The following is a 22,030-nucleotide window of genomic DNA, read 5'->3' as shown; positions in this document are numbered from 1 at the left end:
ACCCCGCAGCTCACGGGTGCGCGGCCGGCACACACAGGGCGGAACTCGAGGGCGCTCCCCGCGGGTCGCCACGAACTTGCCGCGACTTGGCACCGAGGTTCAGCCGCCGCAGGTGCGGAAAGAGGGAGGAGGAAGGGTAATGGGGAGGTGGAGAGGGGGAGCGGACGATGTTCTGCCAGACGCCGCCACTCGCCAGTTTCTTCGCCTTCTGGCAGCTGCAGGTGCTGTTGGAGCCAGCGCTCAGTTACTCGGAAAAAGGGCCGAGACAGGTGGAAGCGGCGGCGACCCTCACGGAAAACTGCATCTGCAATAATTAGCCTGTCTTTCAGCAGAAGACAACAGGACGTGTCCAGTTTCTTTATAACAGACTAGCTGATTACTTACTTATTACGATATTTTATTAGAAAGGAAGAAAAATCCAATTTAAAAAAAACACTTTTTTTAAGCATAAGTGTCATAAACAAAATGTTAAGTACGATCTTTTACAAATTCACAGTTATATTAAATTAACGCAGAATTAGTTCATAAGCAGTTCTTTTTTCCCTCCAGTCTACAAATCTGAATGCTTATCTATGCATGTACATAGGGAAAAATACACTACTGGCCAATAAAATTGCTACACCACGAAGATGACGTGCTACAGACGCGAATTTTAACCGACAGGAAGAAAATGCTGTGATATGGAAATGATTAGCTTTTCAGAGCATTCACACAAGACTGGCGCCGGTGGCGACATCTACAACGTGCTGACATGAAGTAAGTTTCCAACCTATTTCTCATACACAAACAGCAGTTGAAAGGCGTCGCCTGGTGAAACGTTGTTGTGATGCCTCGTGTAAGGAGGAGAAATGCGTACCATCACGTAGCCTATCGCGATTGCGGTTTATCGTATCGCGACATTGCTGCTCGCCTTGGTCGATCCAATGAGTGTTAGCAAAATATGGAATCGGTGGGTTCAGGAGGGTAATACGGAACGCCGTGCTGGATCCCAACGGCCTCGTTATCACTAGCAGTCGAGATGACAGGCATCTTATCAGCATGGCTGTAACGGATCGTGCAGCCACATCTCGATCCCTGAGTCAACAGATGCGGACGTTTGCAAGACAACAACCATCTGCACGAACAGTTCCACGACGTTTACAGCAGCATGGACTATCAGCTCGGAGACCGTGGCTGCGATTACCCTTGACGCTGCAACAGAGACAGGACCGCCTGCGACGGTGTAGTCAACGACGAACCTGAGTGCACGAATGGTAAAACGTCATTTTTTCGGATGAATCCAGGTTCTGTTTACAGCATCATGATGGTCGCATCCATGTTTGGCGACATCGCGGTGGACGCACATTGGAAGCGTGTATTCCTCATCGCCATACTGGCCTATCGCCCGGCGTGGTGGTATGGGGGCGCCATTGGTTACACGTCTCGTCACCTCTTGTTCGCATTGACGGCACTTTGAACAGTGGACGTTACATTTCAGATGTGTTACGACCCGTGGCTCTACCCTTCATTCGATCCCTGTGGAATCCTACATTTCAGCAGGATAATGCACGACCGCATGTTGCAGGTCCTGTACGAGCCTTTCTGGATACAGAAAATGTTCGACTGCTACCCTGGCCAGCACTTTCTCCAGATCTCTCACCAATTGAAAACGTCTGGTCAATGGTGGCCGAACAGCTGGCTCGTCCCAATACGGCAGTATCGTGTTGAAGCTGCATGGGCAGCTGTACCTGTAAACGCCATCCAAGCTCTGTTTGACTCAATGCCCAGGCGTATCAAGGCCGTTATTACGGCCAGAGGTGGTTGTTCTGCGTACTGATTTCTTAGGATCTATGCATCCAAATTGTGTGAAGATGTAATCACATGTTAGTTCTAGTATAATATATTTGTCCAATGAATACCCATTTATGATCTGCATTTTTTCTTGGTGTAGAAATTTTAATGGCCTGTGGTGTAGAAGAGTAGTGAGCACTTAATCAAAAATTGTTATTTTGACACATTCATAATTAGTAAGACTGTTATAATAATAATAACGTCGTGTACCTCACTCACCGCGTACAAGTCTTTCATCTGGAGGCCATTTCTGCAACTTGCGTTTCCTAGCCTGCCCCAGGTATCGAACTGTGGAAAAGGGACCTAAGAGTTTAACGTGGAATCCAGGCCTCTTGTTTCTGGCGACTGCTCATGTCGCTGAGAGGTGAAGGACAGACAACAAGCAGACTGGAAACTTCCGTTGTCCCACTGGGATTCGATAGCGAGACCTCTCAATTTTCACGCACTTCTTTATACTGCTGGACCACAAGGTGCAACAGTAATAATCCTGTAGTTTATTCATTTTCTGTATACTAAATCAACTTAATCGTGTCGAAACGTTTTATTTCATTGCCATTTCCAATCTCGGAAATAACAGGTGAACAGTGGGTGTGTTCAAGCATCGCAATACACTTTTGAGCCAAGAAGAAGAGCTTGCTTGAGTGCTCCAGTGCATCGTCGTGCAATAAACACCGTGTTTCTTGATTCCGGTATTCAGATGGATACGGAACACAATGAGCCATGTTGGGCTCATGTTCTGCGTTGGTTTAAACCTTGGTTCCTATTCTGTGTTTGGTTTCCCACAGTTATTGCAATTATGCTGTTGTTCGCTCTCTCCGTGAGAGGCAGCAGCGGTGTGTATCGATATTCGAATCTTTGGTCTGGTGCTTATAGTTTCCGGCTGTGGTGTGTGCGAGCAGTCGGGCTGTTGGCGTGGAGCAGCGAGGAAGTCTCTGCGGGGCGTGCTATTGCCGGGCCTGCTGGCGGCCTCTGCGCGGTGTCGGAGCGAGTGGGGCTGTTCCCATTGCTACGAGGGCCGTGGCTCACCGACCCTGGACACGAAAGTTGAGTTTGGATTTAATTTATCAGCGAGGCAAGACTGTTCACATTGTGCCGTCTGGTTCTCGTTATTGGCTGTTGGGACATTCCCGTGAGCAACAACGTGTGTGTTCGATTTGGCGAAGGTTTAGCTATCGTCCGGTGGAGTCTAACTGTATTTGGTTATTTGCAATTGCAGTGCACCAGTAGAATTTTCTGCCTTGTGACTGTTAACGTTCCGGTTACCTGCAATGGCCTTTGACGTAAATTCAGGCAGTGTCCTTTCCTCACCGTGTTGTCGCTGTCCAGCACGGTGTGTACTTTGACAGCTTAATGTATGCTTGGTTGCGGGAGTCCATGCCTTTTACGTTTTAATTGAATTCCCGGTTGTGTGCTGGTCGAGTGGAGAGCAAGTTACCTTGTCGGTGGTTCCGTTGACTGTCTGCTGGTTGGGTTGTCGTCGGATCGAGAGTGGCTGGGCCGACTGCCTGCCTCACCTAAGTGATCGTCAGTATTTCAAGTGCTGGCTGACTCCCGAAACTTCCGAGCGTCGTTAGCTGCACTGCCTTTTCTTATTTTCTGTTGTGTTTTTTTTTTTTGTATGGCTGATAGCTGATGGTTTTGAATTAAAGTTGAATTGTTTTTTGGTGGTGTTTTAAGTCATGGGCCTTCATCCGCTTTAAAATTAAAATTCCTTGCTTGTCATGTATTAGATTGTTTGGGGCCTTCAGCCTAATTTAAGATAAATTTAAATTTTTTACCTTGAGTTTTAGGTCATGGGACCTTCAGCCGTTTTTAAATTAAAGATCTTTGTCTTTCGAGCATCAGACTGTTTGTGGCCTTCAGCCTAATTGAAGATAATGCCTTCTGCCTTGTGTTTTTTTTATTTAATTTTACCCTGTTCTTAAATCATGGGCCTTCAGCCGTCTTTAAATTAAGGTTGTTGCTTTTCAAGTGTAGATTTTTGTGCCTTCAGCCAAATTATAAAACTTACTTAACGTGAGGCCTTCTGCCCTTTAAATATTCTCTTTGGCGTCTGAATTTTGAGTTGATGCCTTTTAGCCGTTTTTTTAAAATTAATGTGGTTATGCCCTTAAAGCATAAGACTGTGTGGCGTATTCAGCTGATAACTAAGTTCAAGAATTTGTACTGTAATGTTTGGTCAAATAAAAAAGTTATATATGTTCGAGTGTAACTGACAGCCGCTCATTTTGGCCCCTTTCCATAATTCCAGCTACCTGTCTTGTTCTGTGGGTTTAGCAGGGCGTTTCACAAACCTCGCCCAAAACGAATTAGAACACGCAAGTAGTAGTCTGCATCATTTATTAAATTTAAAATACAAGGTAGTCGAAGTAACATTTTAGTTAATTCTTACATCCGTTGGCATTGGAAAATCCACCGCATTACCTGTGTGACAGACTGTGTTTTGTAAGTTAAAGTACCTTGCCGCGTGATTTTTGTCTGTATGTGAAGATTAGTCTCAGAAATTGCTGGAGGGATTCTAATACAGCTTCCACTAATAGACAGTCTGATTCACGAGGAAGATTTGCGTGCATAAATCATTAGCGCTACACCAGACAAGCCGTGTGGCTGCACCTACTTCCTCTGAGAGGTGCAGTCTATTTTAAATGAGGCGCGGGGGTACGTACTATGAATTTTCTATCCCGGAATTTACGTTGGCACAGAAGAACAGTCTCCGAACAATAACCTAAAATCCGTGCGCAGCGGAATCAAAAATGCAAATTAATCAAAATATTTTCTCCATTAGCACGTCGTAAGGTTTCTATCTACTCGAATAATGGACTGTGCTAAGGGTCACAAAAATGGTTATTTCCAATTAAGCGCAAGTTTCAACAAGTAATAATCAACATTTATTAACAAAATATCTAACTAACATGAAAAAACTGAAATTAACTTGGAGTGACGAAATAAAACGGGTGGAAAGATTTCCGCGACTGTCGCCTTGATGAAATAAAGGGATAACGCTACCTGACAAAAATAAATAGAAGGCTGACAACGGTTCTGAACCCAAATAGTAATATATGCACGCTAAGCCTGCAAGAGCAGCGGCTGTGGCCGTCAGAAACGGCTCCTCTTTACTCTAGAACAAATACCTAGGTAGCGTCACTCTGCCTGAGCTGCGAGTGTCTCACCTCTGTCCAGTACAGACAGCAGTGTACGCAGCTGGTAGGGCGGGCAGTGCGCTGTCTTAGGACAAAGTCCCGGGTAGACGGCGGCCTCGGCCTGCCACACCCGGAATCTTCACAGGTCGGCTGTAGCAGCCGACACCCTGACTCTGCAGCTCACCCGACCGAAGTGCACTCCATCAAGTCGCTCCGTAATTTTTCGATTTTACTCTACGTGGAGTCGTCTGAATAACGCTTGTAAGCCAATGGGAGTGTCGTTTCACTTTTCTGCGCCAATCACACGCGTTATAGCTCCAGAAAACTCCCCCTCGCACCAGCTGGGAGCTTCTTCTCTGTCATCGCATAGGACGTATCCAGACGCTAGGCACCCCTCTGTATTTTTCCAGTGAGACTCTAGCGAGAGTCGACACTAACTTAAAAGAAAACCTTTTTTAGCTGGCCGTTCCCAAGCCGGAGGCAACAAGGTTCCTCACACCATTCCTGCACCCTGCTCGAACACCTTTCTTGGGCCAAAACAAGAAAATACGGCTTCGAGATGTTAAGTAGTTACCGCTGTGGTCATTCCTCAGTTGGCGAATAGCCACTAGAACCGAGTGAAGTCCTCAACCATTAACGAGCTATACCAATTTCTGTCTTTAGTCCAGGGAAGTGGTCCCAAATAAATAACAAATAATTTGCCCACGGGACTCTCTTCATAACTCAAACTTAACAGACCCCTGCGGGCGTTCGCGTTAGACTTGGATGTCTTGCATTACAAGCACTCAGCGACTAACTTTCTCGTACCCCAATACAAGGTTGGCCAGATTAGGCGCTCTTTGGCGTTTTTGGGTGGTTCTGTAAGTCTCCAAGCGTCCACCTCAGAGGGCGCGGTGAAAGTAGGAAAACATTGCCAGGACCAGTTGTTTATACAAACAAACCTTTGGCCTCCCATCATGTCAGGTGTCGTTTGGTTGGCTGATTCGGCGAAGGGGACCAAACGGAGAGGTAATCGGATCCATCGGATTAGGAGAGGGTGGGGAAGGGAGTCGGCTGTGCCCTTTCAAAGGAACCGTCTGGGCATTTGCCTGAAGCGATTTAGGGAAATCACGGGAAACCTAAATCAGGACGGCCGGACGCGGGTTTGAACCGTCGTCCTCCCGAATGCGAGTCCAGTGAGCTAACCACTCCGCCACCTCGCTCGGTCATGCCAGATGTGCTAAGTCCTTTATTTAGCTGGCAGCCCCCAACAACCTACCGCCCCTTAGCTGCCTTCTAATTTCCCTCAAATGTGCATCCTCATCTTGTTGGATAAATTTCCAAATAAGGCAGGGATCTTGGTGAAAACAGCAGCGTTCACAATACTCTCTCCATTCCCTTCATTACGCTCCGGGGCAGCGTGTTTCCTCTCAGATATACAGGTCAATACGTCGGCTGCCACCTCATCCGAGCATTTAATGGCTTGGCCGAGATTTGAAATACGAAAATGTAGACAACCCAACGGGCTATACTGCCTGTTATCTGAGGCCTTGTTTGTCTGTTTCAAACTTAAAACTTCGACACTTGAGACAGAAACAGAATTTCTCAAATCCAAACAATACTGCGAGGGCCTTCAGTTCATAGACACAATATTTCATCTCTACTTCGGTCAAACACGTCGTCCTGTAAAATAATCGCCGCTACCCCAACATTGATCGCATCTGGAATTCCCAACACCTGTGCATTACTAAGTGCTTCCACGAACATGCCAAAGGCCGCTTGTTGGCTTTCAGTCCAAGGGAGTGGCGAACTACGCAAGGTTCGGAATGAATTTTGGAAAAAAGTTAACACTTTGACTGCTAGCCACGTAAACATTGCCATTTCTTAGAATATAGGCCATTTTTATGGTTTTCCAATATTTTGCGTGAAGAACAGTAGCCAACATTTAAATGTGATATTAACTGTTTATGACTCCGTAGAACTACTTCTTATGGATAGTTGTTAAACATTTCTTTCACATAGGAGATTTTTTTTTTGAAACAGGGCTTCTTGCGCATAACTATTTTGCCCTTGCTCCACTCGTATGTAGTGTCTCTTGTTGCAGCCTTTCCTGTTTGTCTGTATCAAATGAAAATGTGTTTCACGGTCCACAAAATGAAGAAACATCAGAAAAGATCGCAACGTGTCAACGAAAGTTTTACGAAATCAAAAGGAGATACTCACTTGAAGTTTGACACAGTTATTCCTCTACGAGGTTAGGATCATCATGTGAACCGTCGATATCGTCGTCCTCAGCAAAATCTTGCACCATCTCACGCAAACTTTCGTCGCCTGGAAGACAGCGTGAAAACGCGCTCTTCGTTTCTTTACGAACTGAGCGAACGGCTGCCGCCCTCCAGCAGCCTGACCTTGTGCAATAAACGACTGTTTCAGAAAGTGAGCGCCTCTCGCAACACGTGAAGTCGGATCGAGTCCTCCAGCATGCGTGTTTTCGTATTCAAAATCGGAGAAATTGCAACCCTTCACGTGACAGCATCGGTATTCCACCAAAATTTTTGCGTTTCGTCAATTGATAGGACTGGCTGTCAAAGCGTTAATCATTCCGATAAACCTGACTATTGCTTGTCCATCCTTAGGGGTTTGGCAGCCACGAATGGCCTTATTCCTTTCTTGGTATATTTTCACACCTTGAGCCGACACCAGGTATCCCGGACTAAGTCGATTTTAGTAGGCTTCATGGTATGCCCTGCCCCCCCTCAAGCGCTATAATACTTGCTTCAAATGGTTGAGATGTTCCTCGAAGGTCTTACTGCAAACAACAACGTAGTCTAAATAATTACATACGAATAGAAATCTCAATTTTCTAAAAATAGAATGTAATAGACATAACAGGACAGTCACACCAGTCGCTAAACCAAACAGAATTCAGGTGAATTCGTAAAGGTTCCAATCGGTACGGAGGGCTGCAAGGCGCTTGCGTCTTAACCGGCAAATGTACCTGATAGTAAGCTTGGTTGAAATCTATTACCGTGAGGTAACGAGCTTCCACAAAGCATGAAAACCAATTGTGCAGATTAGGTAATGGGAATGAATCTAACATCACCTTACGATTTACTCTTCGGCAATCTATGGCTGGTCGGTACGTCTTGTCGTGTCCCACTGACGTGTCCCGAGAGGGAGTGGAAGGATTGCGTTGGTGCGCGTCAGAGAACTTACTTGGCATGAGGTCTCGGTGATGTGGGCCGCCAACTCCTCACTGCTCCGTGGTAGAGAAGGCTGTATACAGTCTATATACAGTCTATATACAGTCTCCAATGATTGTCTATCTGGCTATGCAGTTGCCATTCCTAACTTCCCAAACCTAAGTCCTAATACAGCAGAGGCGAGCGCACCAGACTAAGTGTCAGCTGTGTCGATTCAGCCTAAGTCCCTACTTGATGCTGTGCTCAATACTCTCCTGCAACTCTTGCAGCATCCCGACGCCGACTAACGTGGACCGGCGTCCAAGGTACCTCACTCCATCACTGTCCTTCGATCTAGCGGCTATCCGCTTTTATAGGGGGTAGTGCACCCGGCACCACTTGTTCTAGAAGGTTCTAGCACCCCCGAACATTGAGCCCTGAGTAGGCTAGTCACGCGGCAGCATGTGATGCCTACGTGATGAACTAGCCATTCTCCACTGTTTGCTGTGTCCAAGGGTTGCCACTAACTTTGCTAGAGCCTCGTGATACTGCATACTCCGCTTTTGTTAGTCGAGTACACATTACACATTACACATGAGATAGTCTAGTCACGTCCGCCTCGCTTGATCTGTAGCAATAATTTTCCAGCCTACGGCCTACATGATTTTAATTCTATCTTCTACTATTCGCGACAGTCTGACTTCCTCTCTTAGGGGAAAAAGAAAAGAGTCTAAAGTGGCTATAATTTCGCACCTTACAAGCACCCATCCACATACTTTGCCGTGAGCAACAAACACAATTAGGTATCACGTGATAGGTTGTACACCGTATATACGAGGGTGAGACAAATGAAAACCTTAAATATTTTCTTAAATATTATTTATTGTGCAGAAGTGGTACAAAGCTGTATCACTTTTCAACATAATCTCCCCCACGCTCAATGCATCTCCTCCTAACAAAGTGAATAAATTCCTTTAGAAAAAAATTATTTTGGTAGTCCGTGCAACCACTCATGCACCGCGTGGCATACCTCTTCATCAGAACGGAACTTCTTTCCTCCCATTCTGCCTATGAGTGGTCCAAGCATATGGAAATCACTTGGAGCAAGGTCTGGTGAGTATGGTGGATGAGGAAGACACTCAAAATGCAGGTCTGTGATTGTTGCAACTGTTGTACGGGCAGTGTGGGGCCTTGCATTGTCATGTTGCAAAAGGGCACCTGCTGACTGCTGAGAGCAATCCACGTCGCTTTGATTTGATTGCAGGCCTCAGATAATTTTTTAGATGTATGTGTGATGCACTGGTGACAGTGGTCCCTCTAGGCATGTAATGCTCCAAAATGACGCCTTTTTCGTTCCAAAAGAGATTCAGCATAACCTTCCCAGATGATGGTTCTGTTCGAAATTTCTTTGGTTTTGGTGATGAGGAATGGCGCCATTCCTTGCTCGCTCTCTTCGTTTCCGGTTCGTGAAAGTGAATCCAGGTTTCGTCCCCAGTAACGATTCTTGCAAGGAAGCCATCACCTTCTCATTCAAATCGCCGAAGAAGTTCTTCACAAGCATCAACACGTTGTTCTCTCATCTCAGGAGTCAGCTGCCGCGGCACCCATTGAAACGTCCCCTTTCAATAATAGTACACTACTGTGCTTAAACTGACCCACAATATTTTTAGCGCAACGCAATCTGACTTTAAATAATCTCTACAAGAGAATGGCCCTGACTAACATTAACCTGTACTTTTCACAAATCACTTACCTCACGAAAATCTTGGCTACTCCCACTACTGCAATACAGCAAGCGCCACTACTGCCAGCTAAATAAAAGATTCAAACTATGGAAGGCACTAACTACTGATAGGGATGGTTAGCAAATGAAAGATATTAATAGAGAACAAACAATGTATTTACCTTGATATCATCATATATAAATATAGCAGTTCATGACAAATTTCAAAGCTCCGCCATCTCTCTCCCCACATCCACCTCTGCTGGCGGCTCACCTCCAACTGCCAACGCTACGCGCTGTTCACAGCCAGCTGCCTAACACTACAATGGCGAGTATTACAACAATGCAAAGCAGCCACAGACTGCACACAGCACAGCCAGTGATTTTCATACAGAGGTGGCGTTACCAATAAAAAAACCTAAACAGCCTACTTACACCATCTTGCAGACACTTTGTGAAACTGGAGCACATCATGCACAATGTGGTGTGCTGACCCATGACTAATCTGTAAACATGCTGCATTGTCATTCAGTGTCACTCGGCGGTTTTCCTTCACTATGGCTTCAACTGCTGCAATGTTCTGTGGAGTCACAACTCGTTGTGCCTGACCTGGAGAGGCGCATTTTCCACTGAAGTCACACCATTTGCGAACTTCCCACTCCATTCGTAGACTTGCTGCTGTGACAAACATGCATCACCGTACTGAAGCTTCATTCGTCGATGAATTTCAATGGGTTCCATACCTTCACTACGCAAAAACCGAATAACAGAACGTTGTTCTTCCCTGGTGCAAGTCGCAATTGGGGCGGCCATCTTTATACTGATACTGCGACGGTATGTGTGCATCTGCACTATGGTGCCACCTACAGGCCATTCTGCACGCTGTTTGTAGCACGCTTGCCAACTTACAGGATAACGGCGTGAAATTTCGATTTTTTATTACAAATTTAAAGGTTTCATTTGACTCACCCTCGTATGATTATATGAATATCGTATATATGAATATTGTCACGTACCCCTTGTAAATAATTGTTAACGCTTATTGCATGAAAGTTGATGGAGTATCTTTATTATAAAAACGGCTTAATGAATGATTGCCTATACTAGTAGAGGTTGGAACGCCAGTGGAGATGAAACGGCAGGCAGAACGCAAGCTCTGGGTGGAAGGCCCGTACAGGTGTTGGTGCTGCTTAAACACAGGAAGTAGCAAGACGGACGTCGTGGCACCTGAGCTCTGGAGCACAATAGGGTGACGGGCGGCCGCTATTGTAGTAAGGGCCGCAAGGATAACCGGATAATACGTCCGAACTCTGCAAATTTTGGACGCAGGTGAGAGGAACGAAGAAGCGACACCTCGGAAACTACGCAGGCTTGGTTATTTCCAAGGATTTTTACTCAGAAGCGTACCATTGTACGAGTATAGGTTTTTCCTCGCAAACTTCCCTCGCTGGACGACAAAAGACTAAAATATGGTTGAAATGATGATGAAATCAAGACCCCACGCTGTCGACAGACGTTGATATACATCAATGGGGACAGTTGAAAATATGTGCCCCGACCAGGACTCGAACCCGGGACCTCTTGCTTATATGGCAGACGCTCTATCCATCTGAGCAACCGAGAGCACAGAGGATAGTGGAACTGCAGCGATGTATCCCTTTTACGCTCCCCGTGAGACCTACATTCTCAATTGAATGTCCACACACTACATTCGTAGTGCCCCTGCCCATTACACTCATTACTCGCGGCAGACAATCTTACCGAATCCGGTAAGAGTTCGGGCAATACGTGTGCATCCGCACAGAAGAAGGAGGTCAATGGCCGGTTACCCTTAACTATCTGAAGATGGTATCTGTTGTTACGGACACGTCCAGCGTCGCAGAATTCACTTAATACTTTCTGTGGTCAGCGCCCAGCTACAGTACTATTAGAGGGCCACTGTGCAACTTTCTCTGGAGAATGTGCCGTACCCCTGGTATTCCATGCGTGCCGTCACAAGAGGTGCGGCGGGTTGAAAAGCTGCGCGGACAGAGTTGCAACTACGAGAGCACATCTTCACGAGGGTCTTGCTGACAGCGAGCACAGCTGCACACTCTGGGCAGGACTAGGGAGGGAGTGCGGTCCTGGAAGGCACGAACTGGACCGGCGTCTTAAGCTGTGTGTGACGTCATACATTCTGGTGCAAATTGTTGTTAATTCTCTCCCCCGTACGCCCGGTATCGTGTTTATAGGAAAGCGCAGACAGTTTTATTGGTTGTGTACGTAGGTTCTCTGCCAGGGTGACTATTTACTATAGTACGGATGTTAAACATTTTTGTATTAATCGTATTCGAAAGATCTAATTAGATTTCTCAAGTATCAGCAGCCATAATATGAATATGAAACAAGCTCTAGGAAAAATGCAATCCGGAGTAATAGCCCCTCATTCGGATCTCCGGGAGGGGACTACCAGAGATCTCGTTTCAACAGTTCATAGGAAGAAAGGAAATAAAAAGAGCTATAGTAGAATTGGAACGTGGAACGTCCGCACCTTACTGCAGATGGGGAAGCTCGAAAACCTTAAGCAAGAAATGAAGAAAATGAAGTTGGATATACTAGGAGTGTCTGAAATGAGATGGCCTAACTGCGGAGATTTCTGGAGTGATGAGTACAGGGTAATTCACACAGGAACGATAGAAGATAGACCTGGAGCAGGTGGGGTTGGAGTAGTTATGAGTCGAAAATTGGGGCAGAGAGTGAAGGGATATATACAATATGGAGGAAGGATAATACTTGTCAGTCTGGATACCAAACCTACAGAGACGGTTGTGATACAGGTCTATATGCCTACCACAAACCAGGAGGATGAGGAAGTTGAAGCTGTATATGAAGAGTTAAATGGCGCCTTGAGAGGAATCAAAGGAGAAACAAATTTGGTAATCATGGGAGACTGGAACGCAATAGTAGGAGATAAAGAGGTACAGCCAGCTGTTGGACGCTACGGCCTTGGTAAAAGGAATGATAGAGGAGACCGACTTATAGAATTTTGTAACAGGAATCAACTGATAATATCGAACACGTGGTTTCAACATCACCCCCGTGGAAGATACACCTGGAAGTCACCAGGGGATAGAGAACGATACCAAATTGATTACATTCTAGTCAAAAATAGATTTAGAAATCAACTAAAAGACTCTAGAGCATACGCAAGCCCAGATATTGTGAGTGATCACAACATGGTTGTTGCGGAATGCCGACTCAAGTTCAAATGCATAAGGAAGAAAATAGGAAATGGAAAACTGGATATAGGGAAGCTTGGAAACCGTGAGACGCAGAAGGAGTTCCAAGAAAGGGCTAAGGATCTAATTCAACAGCATCCTATAGAGAATGTAGAACAACATTGGGAAAATAAGAGAGATGGCCTAATAAAAGCAGCTGAAGAGATAATTGGAAAACAAAAACCTGAAAATAGGAAGGAGTGGATAACTGATGAAATAATACTTATGTTTGAGGAAAGAAGGAAGCTCAAAAATAATGAAACGGAAGAAGGGAAAACGGCATACCGAGTGCTTAGGAACAAAATCAACAGGAAGTTGAAGCAAGTAAAAGAAAGATTCCTTGAAGACAGATGCAAAGAAGTTGAAGACCTTCTGAAGAAAGGGAACCTTGAATTAGCATACAAAACAGTGAAACGCTTCTTCTCAGGAGGACAAAGGATTAGATGTAATGCCCTAATAAGAGAGGATAATAAGATGGTGTATAATCATGAAGATATAGCACTTACGTGGAAGGAATACCTAGAGAAATTATATGGAGGCAACGTACAAGATGACATGATTGAAAGTGAGGACGAAGTAGATAAAGATGAACTAGGAGACAGCATACTAAGGTCTGAATTTGATTAGGCAATACAGGCACTTAAACACGGAAAAGCAACAGGAATTGACTCATTGCCTGCAGAAATCATCAAAGCAGCTGGAACAGAAATAAAAGATAAATTGTATAAATTAATCTGCCAAATATATGATACTGGAGAGCTGCCTGAGGACTTCAAAAAGTGTATTATTGTTCCATTACCAAAGAAAATGCCAGCAAAATCGTGTGCACAATACAGAACCCTCAGCCTAACATCACATGCATCAAAAATTTTGACGACCATCCTCCTCAGAAGAATTGAAGGGAACGTGGAATGCATGCTCACAGAAGACCAGTTTGGCTTTAGAAGAGGGAGAGGTACGCGAGAAGCCATTATGGCCCTAAGGCTCATAATAGAAAAAAGAATGGAAAAAGGAAAGGACACCTACATAGCATTTGTTGACCTCGAAAAGGCCTTTGATAAGGTTGAATGGAAAAAACTATTCCAGATATTGAGGGAAACTGGAGCTAAGTACAAGGACAGGAGAACGATATGGAACATAAACAAAGAAGAGGTGGCAATAGTGAGATGTGGGGAACATCAACAACAAGCAAAAATTAAACAGGGTGTGAGACAGGGATGTGCACTCTCCCCTGTCCTCTTTAATATGTACATACAGAAAGCAATGGACGAGGTCAGAGAAAAGTTAGGACAAACTAATGGAATCAGGATCCAGGGAAAAATAGTTGATATGCTGCGTTTTGCGGATGACATTGCTGTCCTAGCGGAAAATGAGGAAGAATTACAAGTAGTGTTGGAGGAAATGGAAAACACTCTTGCTACACGGTACAACATGAAAATTAATAAGTCAAAAACAAAAATCTTAGTTGCAAGCAAACAAAATAATCAAGCAATTACGAATATAAGGCTGAATGGAGAGAAGCTGAAAGAAATACAAGACTTTGTCTACTTGGGAAGCAGAATAACATCAGATGGTCGTAGTAGGAAAGATGTAATAAGTAGAATAAATCAGGCAAAGACTGCATTCTATAAAAGGAAAGGACTCCTCACATCAAATATGATAAGTCTGTCGTTATGGAAGCGGTTAATAAAGACCTTTGTTGGGAGTGTGCTTCTCTACGGCAGCGAAACCTGGACACTTGGAGAGGACGAAAGAAGAAGGATTGAAGGATTCGAAATGTGGTGTCTGCGAAGGATGTTACAAATTCCATGGACGGCCGGGATGACAAATGAAGAAGTCCTGCAGAGAGCGGAGGAAGTTCCAGTTCTTTGGAAGACGGTCAAGAAGAGGAGAGATATATGGATGGGACACATTCTGAGACATAAAAGTCTTCTCCACACTATAACGGAAGGCCTTGTGGAGGGCAAAAGGGCAAGAGGCAGACCTAGAAGAAAGTACATAAGCCAGATAATGCAGGACCTAGGATGCGGAAGTTTCACGGAATTGAAGAGGCTGGCCGACAATCGCACTGAATGGAGAGCTGCTGCAAATCAATCTTAGGATTGGCAACTTAAGAAGAAGAATCATTTCGGCCAGTTGTGCAGTGGTACTCATGAACCACAGGGTTATGGTATTGTACCTTTTTCTAGGTGAAGAATGCTAGTGTACGTAAACCAAACCCTTCGCCTATTTTGGTGCCTTCGACCTAGTGTTGTTGAGTGAACGCTTTGGTTCCTTTTTCCAATCAGTGAGTTATGAAACTTGCATATTCTTGTCGAAGTTGTTGCTCATAACCCCGGTTTCGAGTCGAAGAGAGAAAACTATTTTGAAAAGTTATTTGGAAACGTTTTATCAACCTGTTATAATCTAGAGCCGTAGCGAAATTCCTTGCACCTCGTTATATTTCCGATTTCTTGTCGTTGTGTTATTTGGTAGAGACTGTGATCACAATTATTTCAAAGCTAATTTTCACCACTAATGAGCCGTGGAGCGGCTCGACTCTACTGTGGCAGCGTTAAATACACTTGCTGTCCTCGCTGCGTGCACGTCATGGCTTCCGGCGTCACTCCTCTATGTGAGGCGAACCACTGGCTGAGCGACTGGACGGAAGCTCTCCTGAGCGTGGTGTACGCTATGCTACTGTTCGTGGAATGCGGCTGTCAAGTGAGGGCTTTGCACTATTACACGTTGACTGAGTCTATTCCAGAGGCGCGCGGGGTGGCCGCGCGGTTTGAGGCGAACAGCGCGGCCCCTCCCGCCGGAGGTTCGAGTCCTCCCTCGGGCATGAGTGCGTGTGTCGTTCCTATCATAAGTTAGTTAAACTAGTGTGTAACATTAGGGACCCGTGGTCTCAGTACTTTGGTCCCTTAGCAATTCACACACATTTGAACATTTTCTGTTCCAGAGAAAACTTTGTAATTGTGCTCAGACCGGTATGTTCTTGTAATGTCTCTCGTGCTCTGACTGTTCATTTTCTGATGCAGGTGTTCTACCCCAGTGAAGTGTTGTACGCATTTGATGACTAACCAAGCAACTAGCAGTTCCCTCTGTTTTGAGTGTTAGGCGGCATATTCCGAGCAGTCAGTTTCCCGGACTTGTGTTCTGCTGCAGACAATCCTTTTTTATCTCAAACTGCGCAAGACGGTGGTAAAATTGTAACTGGTTGTTTTGCTTCCGCAGTGGCGGAGTATCTGCAGTGAACTGATATTTGCGGTAGCGTTCTCGCTTCCCACGCCCGGGTTCCCGGGTTCGATTCCCGGCGGGGTCAGGGATTTTCTCTGCCTCGTGATGACTGGGTGTTGTGTGCTGTCCTTAGGTTAGTTAGGTTTAAGTAATTCTAAGTTCTAGGGGACTGATGACCATAGATATTAAGTTCCATAGTGCTCAGAGCCATTTGAACCATTTTTTGAACTGATATTGACATTCGGTAACTCTGATTTCTGAGTGTTACAGTAAGCGAACTGTTTGCGTGATTCGTTGTCTGCACTAACTCGCTCCCATTAACGGTCCGACGAGTGTTTAAGGTTCAAGCAGCGGCTACCCATTCCGGTCTCTCGTACGGAAGACATTCCATCCACTGCCCTGGACGATGTATTCTTAATTGTCAAATTTTCACTGCGTGTAACAGATGCGTTTCCTTTTAAATGTATCACGAGTTTGCTGTAACATTCGAAACATTCAACTGAAAGAAATTTTCTTCAACGTTTTTGAGTTTTATCTCATCAATTAACTTACATGTAATATTAAATTTTGAATGTTTAAAGTTCAGTAGAGACCGTTCCCATTAAGGGCGCTAGATTGTTTTTACGACGGTGAGTCATAAGAAAACGTTAAATTTGATGTAACAAATCGAAATTTCGCGCCGTTATCCTGTAAGTTGGTAAGCGTGCTGGAACAGCGTGCAGGTGGCAGCATTGTGCAGATGGACACATACCGTCGCAGAATCAGTATAAAGATGGCCGCCCCAATTGCGACTTGCACCAGGGAAGAACAACGTTCTGTTATTCTTTTTTTGCGTAGTGAAGGTGTAAAACCCATTGAAATTCATCGACGAATGAAGCAGAAAGTCTACGAATGGAGTAGGAAGTTCGCAAATGGTGTGACTTCAGTGGAAGATGCTCGTCGTCCAGGTCAGGCACAACAAGTTGTGACTCCACAGAACATTGCAGCAGTTGAAGCCATAGTGAAGGAAAACCGCCGAGTGACACTGAATGACATTGCAGCATGTTTACAGATTATTCATGGGTCAGCACACCACTTTATGTATGATGTGCTCCAGCTTCACAAAGTGTCTCCAAGATGGGTGCCGCGGCATCTGACTCCTGAGATGAGAGAACAACGTGTTGATGCTTGTGAAGAACTTCTTCGGCGATTTGAATGAGAAGGTGATGGCTTCCTTGCAAGAATCGTTACTGGGGACGAAACCTGGGTTCATTTTCACGAACCGGAAACGAAGAGAGCGAGCAAGGAATGGCGCCATTCCTCATCACCAAAACCAAAGAAATTTCGAACAGAACCATCATCTGGGAAGGTTATGCTGAATCTCTTTTGGAACGAAAAAGGCGTCATTTTGGAGCATTACATGCCTAGAGGGACCACTGTCACCACTGCATCATACACAGATCTCCTAAAAAATCATCTGCGGCCTGCAATCAAATCAAAGCGACGTGGATTGCTCTCAGCAGTCAGCAGGTGTCCTTTTGCAACATGACAATGCAAGGCCCCACACTGCCCGTACAACAGTTGCAACAATCACAGACCTGCATTTTGAGTGTCTTCCTCATCCACCATACTCACCAGACCTTGCTCCAAGTGATTTCCATATGCTTGGACCACTCATAGGCAGAATGGGAGGAAAGAAGTTCCGTTCTGATGAAGAGGTACGCCACGCGGTGCATAAGTGGTTGCACGGACTACCAAAATAATTTTTTTCTAAAGGAATTTATTCACTTTGTTGGGAGGAGTTGCATTGAGAGTGGGGGGGATTATGTTGAAAAGTGATACAGCTTTGTACCACTTCTGCACAATAAATAATATTTTTTAAAAATTTAAGTTTTTCATTTGACTCACCCTCGTACTTCAGTCACTCAATTTTTGAAAACCTTAACTGAAACGTTTGATTTGAAATATATGACAAATAGATCAAAAACTGCAATCAGTACACTTGTTTGCTAAAATAATCATTGTTAATAAGGGTTTCCTTTAATGCGAAGTTTAACAGTATGCCAGATTTCCTTTGCAAAATAAGATTATGAGAAATAAATGTGTTATATAGGTAAAAAAGAAGAAAAATCGATTGCGTAACAAGCTTTTGCCATTTCCGATTCCATGCCTTTCGTATCCCTTCCCCGCCCCCTCCTCCATACTACTGATACCAAAGAGAGCGTGATACGAAAGATAAAGGAAATCTGTCATAATTAGTCAAGTAGAATTAAAAGGTACAGTTGAGAGGAACATATTTGCTTGGTACTATCTGTGTGATATTGGTTACATGTCTGTTTATTGTTAATTATGGATAACAGAGAAATGACTGGCATTGTCCATTTAAAAAAATAATACTGGCTGTACGAGCTACGGGTGAGAAACCAAGTTAGCTGTCAAGTTCCCGTATGAAGCGGGAGTTATTAAAACGTGGCATTCGCCCGTGCTCATGGCTACCTGCTTGACAGACGCAGATTGTGTGGATTAGTTGCTCAGGTTATCGACGAACAAGATTCGCTGGAGGTGTTACGTAAACGGACCATTTGTGAGAATTTCTCTAGTAGGTGCAGAAATGAGTTAGTTAATAATGTAACTAACCTGTTTCTACGGGTTATTACGTTATTATTGGGAATGGAAATGCTTATTCATTGTGAAATTAACGTGAGAAGATTAGGGTCGCCACCGATTCTAGCCATACAACTAATCAAAAGTTGGGCCGAATCAGAAAATAAATTAATTTGATCACAGACCAAAAACTCATAAAAATGCATACGATGTGATGTCGCTCATAGGGGATGCGATGTAATTAATAGTATTGCCCGTGGACTGTTCACAAGAATCAAACATTTAAAATAAAATAGAAAATGCATGAACACTGTGCACAAGATCAGCTCCCAGCAACACACCTGAAAATAAGACTTAATCTAAAGCATTTGTTTTAAAATAAAAGGGAAAACTAATCACTGGACCTGTGCGAAAGGAAACGCGTTGGATGTGCTAACGGGAAAGCTACGAGGTGAGTGGCTTAGGTGCAAAAACGTAACCTCGGAACACAAGAGAAACTTGTAGATATAATCATTTATTCCTAAGACATGGATGTGAGGCATGTACACAATTCCTGATAACATTAATTCCTAAAACATTAAAGAAAAGCATCGATACATTCATCATTATAATCTACACCTAAAATCATTGGTGTGAATCATTCATACAACTACTGTTGCCTGATAACTGATCGCAATAACTCGTGAAACGGTACACGTTTCGCCGTACACCCGCATGACCACGTGGTTTGTGGAGACGCAATTTCTAGGTATCGTGGCCAAGTTGCAACAATATCACATCACACAATCATGAATAGTTAACATTCTTTAAAACGAACATGAGATCGGACAGTTAGTGATGACGGTAGGCCAACAAACTGTAATGTTGAATCACGTGGTTGGCTCCCCACGGACGAAAGATACATAAAGCAAGGAAAATTTGCGAGAAGGCAAAGCTATTAATACTTAGAAAAATAAAAGCTTATACAGGCACAGCTGAAGGCAGACAGACATTCATACAGAAGCGAGTGCTCACTTCTTATCGACACCTTTGTGTGGCGCTCTTCCGGCGGATCCAAGTCTGCTATAGAAATTTACTAAAAGAAAAATCTGCTAAAGTTTTGCATTCCTTGCTGCGACAAGGAAAAGCAATCTTTCAGAATTGAAGAGCGAGACCCAAAAGCTAACAGCTCTCCTCTCGCCAAGTAACAACGCGCCACGCGGTCAGTCTAACTCACCCTTCTTCCACTGGAGCACAGCTGTGGACGCTTCCCGTACCGGCGGCAGACTACCTCACTTTTTCTTCTCCAGCCTCTTTCACATTCCGTGTGGCCAGGAAAACCCAAAGATGCCATTTCCGCCACCAACCTAACGCAAGTGGATTTCTCACAAATAGCGCAAACCCCTTTGCCTACTTGACCACTACGAGAGTTGGCTATTCTGTACAACTGCTGCTGAATCTGTATGACTATCGCACACTTTCTGCAGCAGACTACGCCACCGTCTAGCAACGTGACACACAACCACATTCATTCAGTCACAACACTATGAGAGTCGCCGGCCGCGGTGGTCTCGGGGTTCTAGGCGCGCAGTCCGGAACCGTGCGACTGCTACGGTCGCAGGTTCGAATCCTGCCTCGGGCATGGATGTGTGTGATGTCCTTAGGTTAGTTAAGTTTAAGTAGTTCTAAGTTCTAGGGGACTAATGACCACAGCAGTTGAGTCCCATAGTGCTCAGAGCCATTTTTGAACTATGAGAGTCATGAGAAATGATAAACAAGGAAAAGAAAGAGAAATGCTAGTGAAAATGGGCTACCGGACTAATGAAAGGTGGGTACAGGACCCTTTCAATAAACATTATTTTAGAGTTCAGGGCTAGAATGAAGGTTTCGTCTGCAGTTCGTGGTCTAGTGGTCAGAGGGCTGCTCGTCCTATGTAATAAAAAAGTGAGTAAAGGAATCAACGATGAACTTGAACGGATGTCTTGTGACGTCCGCCCAGACCAAACGCAACGAACAATACCGAACAAAATGCCAAAAAAAAGTGGCTAGCGTTGCTGCCTCTGGATCACGGGGTCCCGGGTTCGATTCCCAGCCAGGCCAGACATTTTCCCTGCTTAGGTACTAGGTGTTGTGTTGTCTTCACCATTTCATTATCGTTCGGAAAACTGACGAGGCTGGGAATTGATACTGGCGCTGATAACCACGTAGTTAAGCGCCCAACAAACTATATATCATCTATCTACATCTAGATCTACATGGATACTCTGCAAATCACATGTAAGTGCTTAGCAGAGGGTTCGTCGAACCACCTTCACAATTCTCTATTATTCCAATCTCGTATAGCGCGCGGGAAGAATGAACATCTAAATCTTTCCGTACGAGATCTAGTTTCCCTTATTTTATCTTGGTGATCGTTCCTCCCTATGTAAGTTGGTGTCAACAAAATATTTTCTCATTCGGAGGAGAAAGTAGGTGATTGTAATTTAGTGAGAAGATTCCGTCGCAACGAAAAACGGCTTTCTTTTAATGTTGTTCATCCCAAATCCTGTATCATTTCTGTGACACTCTCTCCCGTATTTCGCGCTAATATAAAACGTGCTGCCTTTCTTTGAACTTTTTTGATGTACTCAGTCAGTCCTATCTGGTAAGCATTCCACACCGCGCAACAGTATTCTAAAAGAGGACGGACAAGCGTAGTGTAGGCAGTCTCCTTAGTAGGTCTGTTACATTTTCTAAGTGTCCTGCCAATAAGACGCAGTCTTTGGTTAGCCTTCCCCACATTTTCTATGTGCTCCTTCCAATTTAAATTGTTCGTAATTGTAATACCTAGGTATTTAGTTGAATTTACGGCTTTTAGATTAGACTGATTTATCGTGTAACCGAAGTTCAACGCGTTTCTTTTAGCACTCATGTGGATGACCTCACCTTTTCGTTATTTAAGGTCTACTGCCACTTTTCGCTCCATTCCGTTATTCCTTCTAAATAGTTTTGCAGTTTGTTTTGATCTTCTGATGTCTTTATTTGTCGATAAACGACAGCGTCAGCTGCAAACAACCGAAGACGGCTGCTCAGATTGTCTCCCAAATCGTTTATATAGGTAAGGGACAGCAAAGGGCCTATAACACTACCTTGAGG

Source organism: Schistocerca nitens, chromosome 6, assembly GCF_023898315.1.
Source record: "Schistocerca nitens isolate TAMUIC-IGC-003100 chromosome 6, iqSchNite1.1, whole genome shotgun sequence".
In the NCBI taxonomy this organism is placed as follows: domain Eukaryota; kingdom Metazoa; phylum Arthropoda; class Insecta; order Orthoptera; family Acrididae; genus Schistocerca; species Schistocerca nitens.
This window is presented reverse-complemented; position numbering follows the sequence as displayed.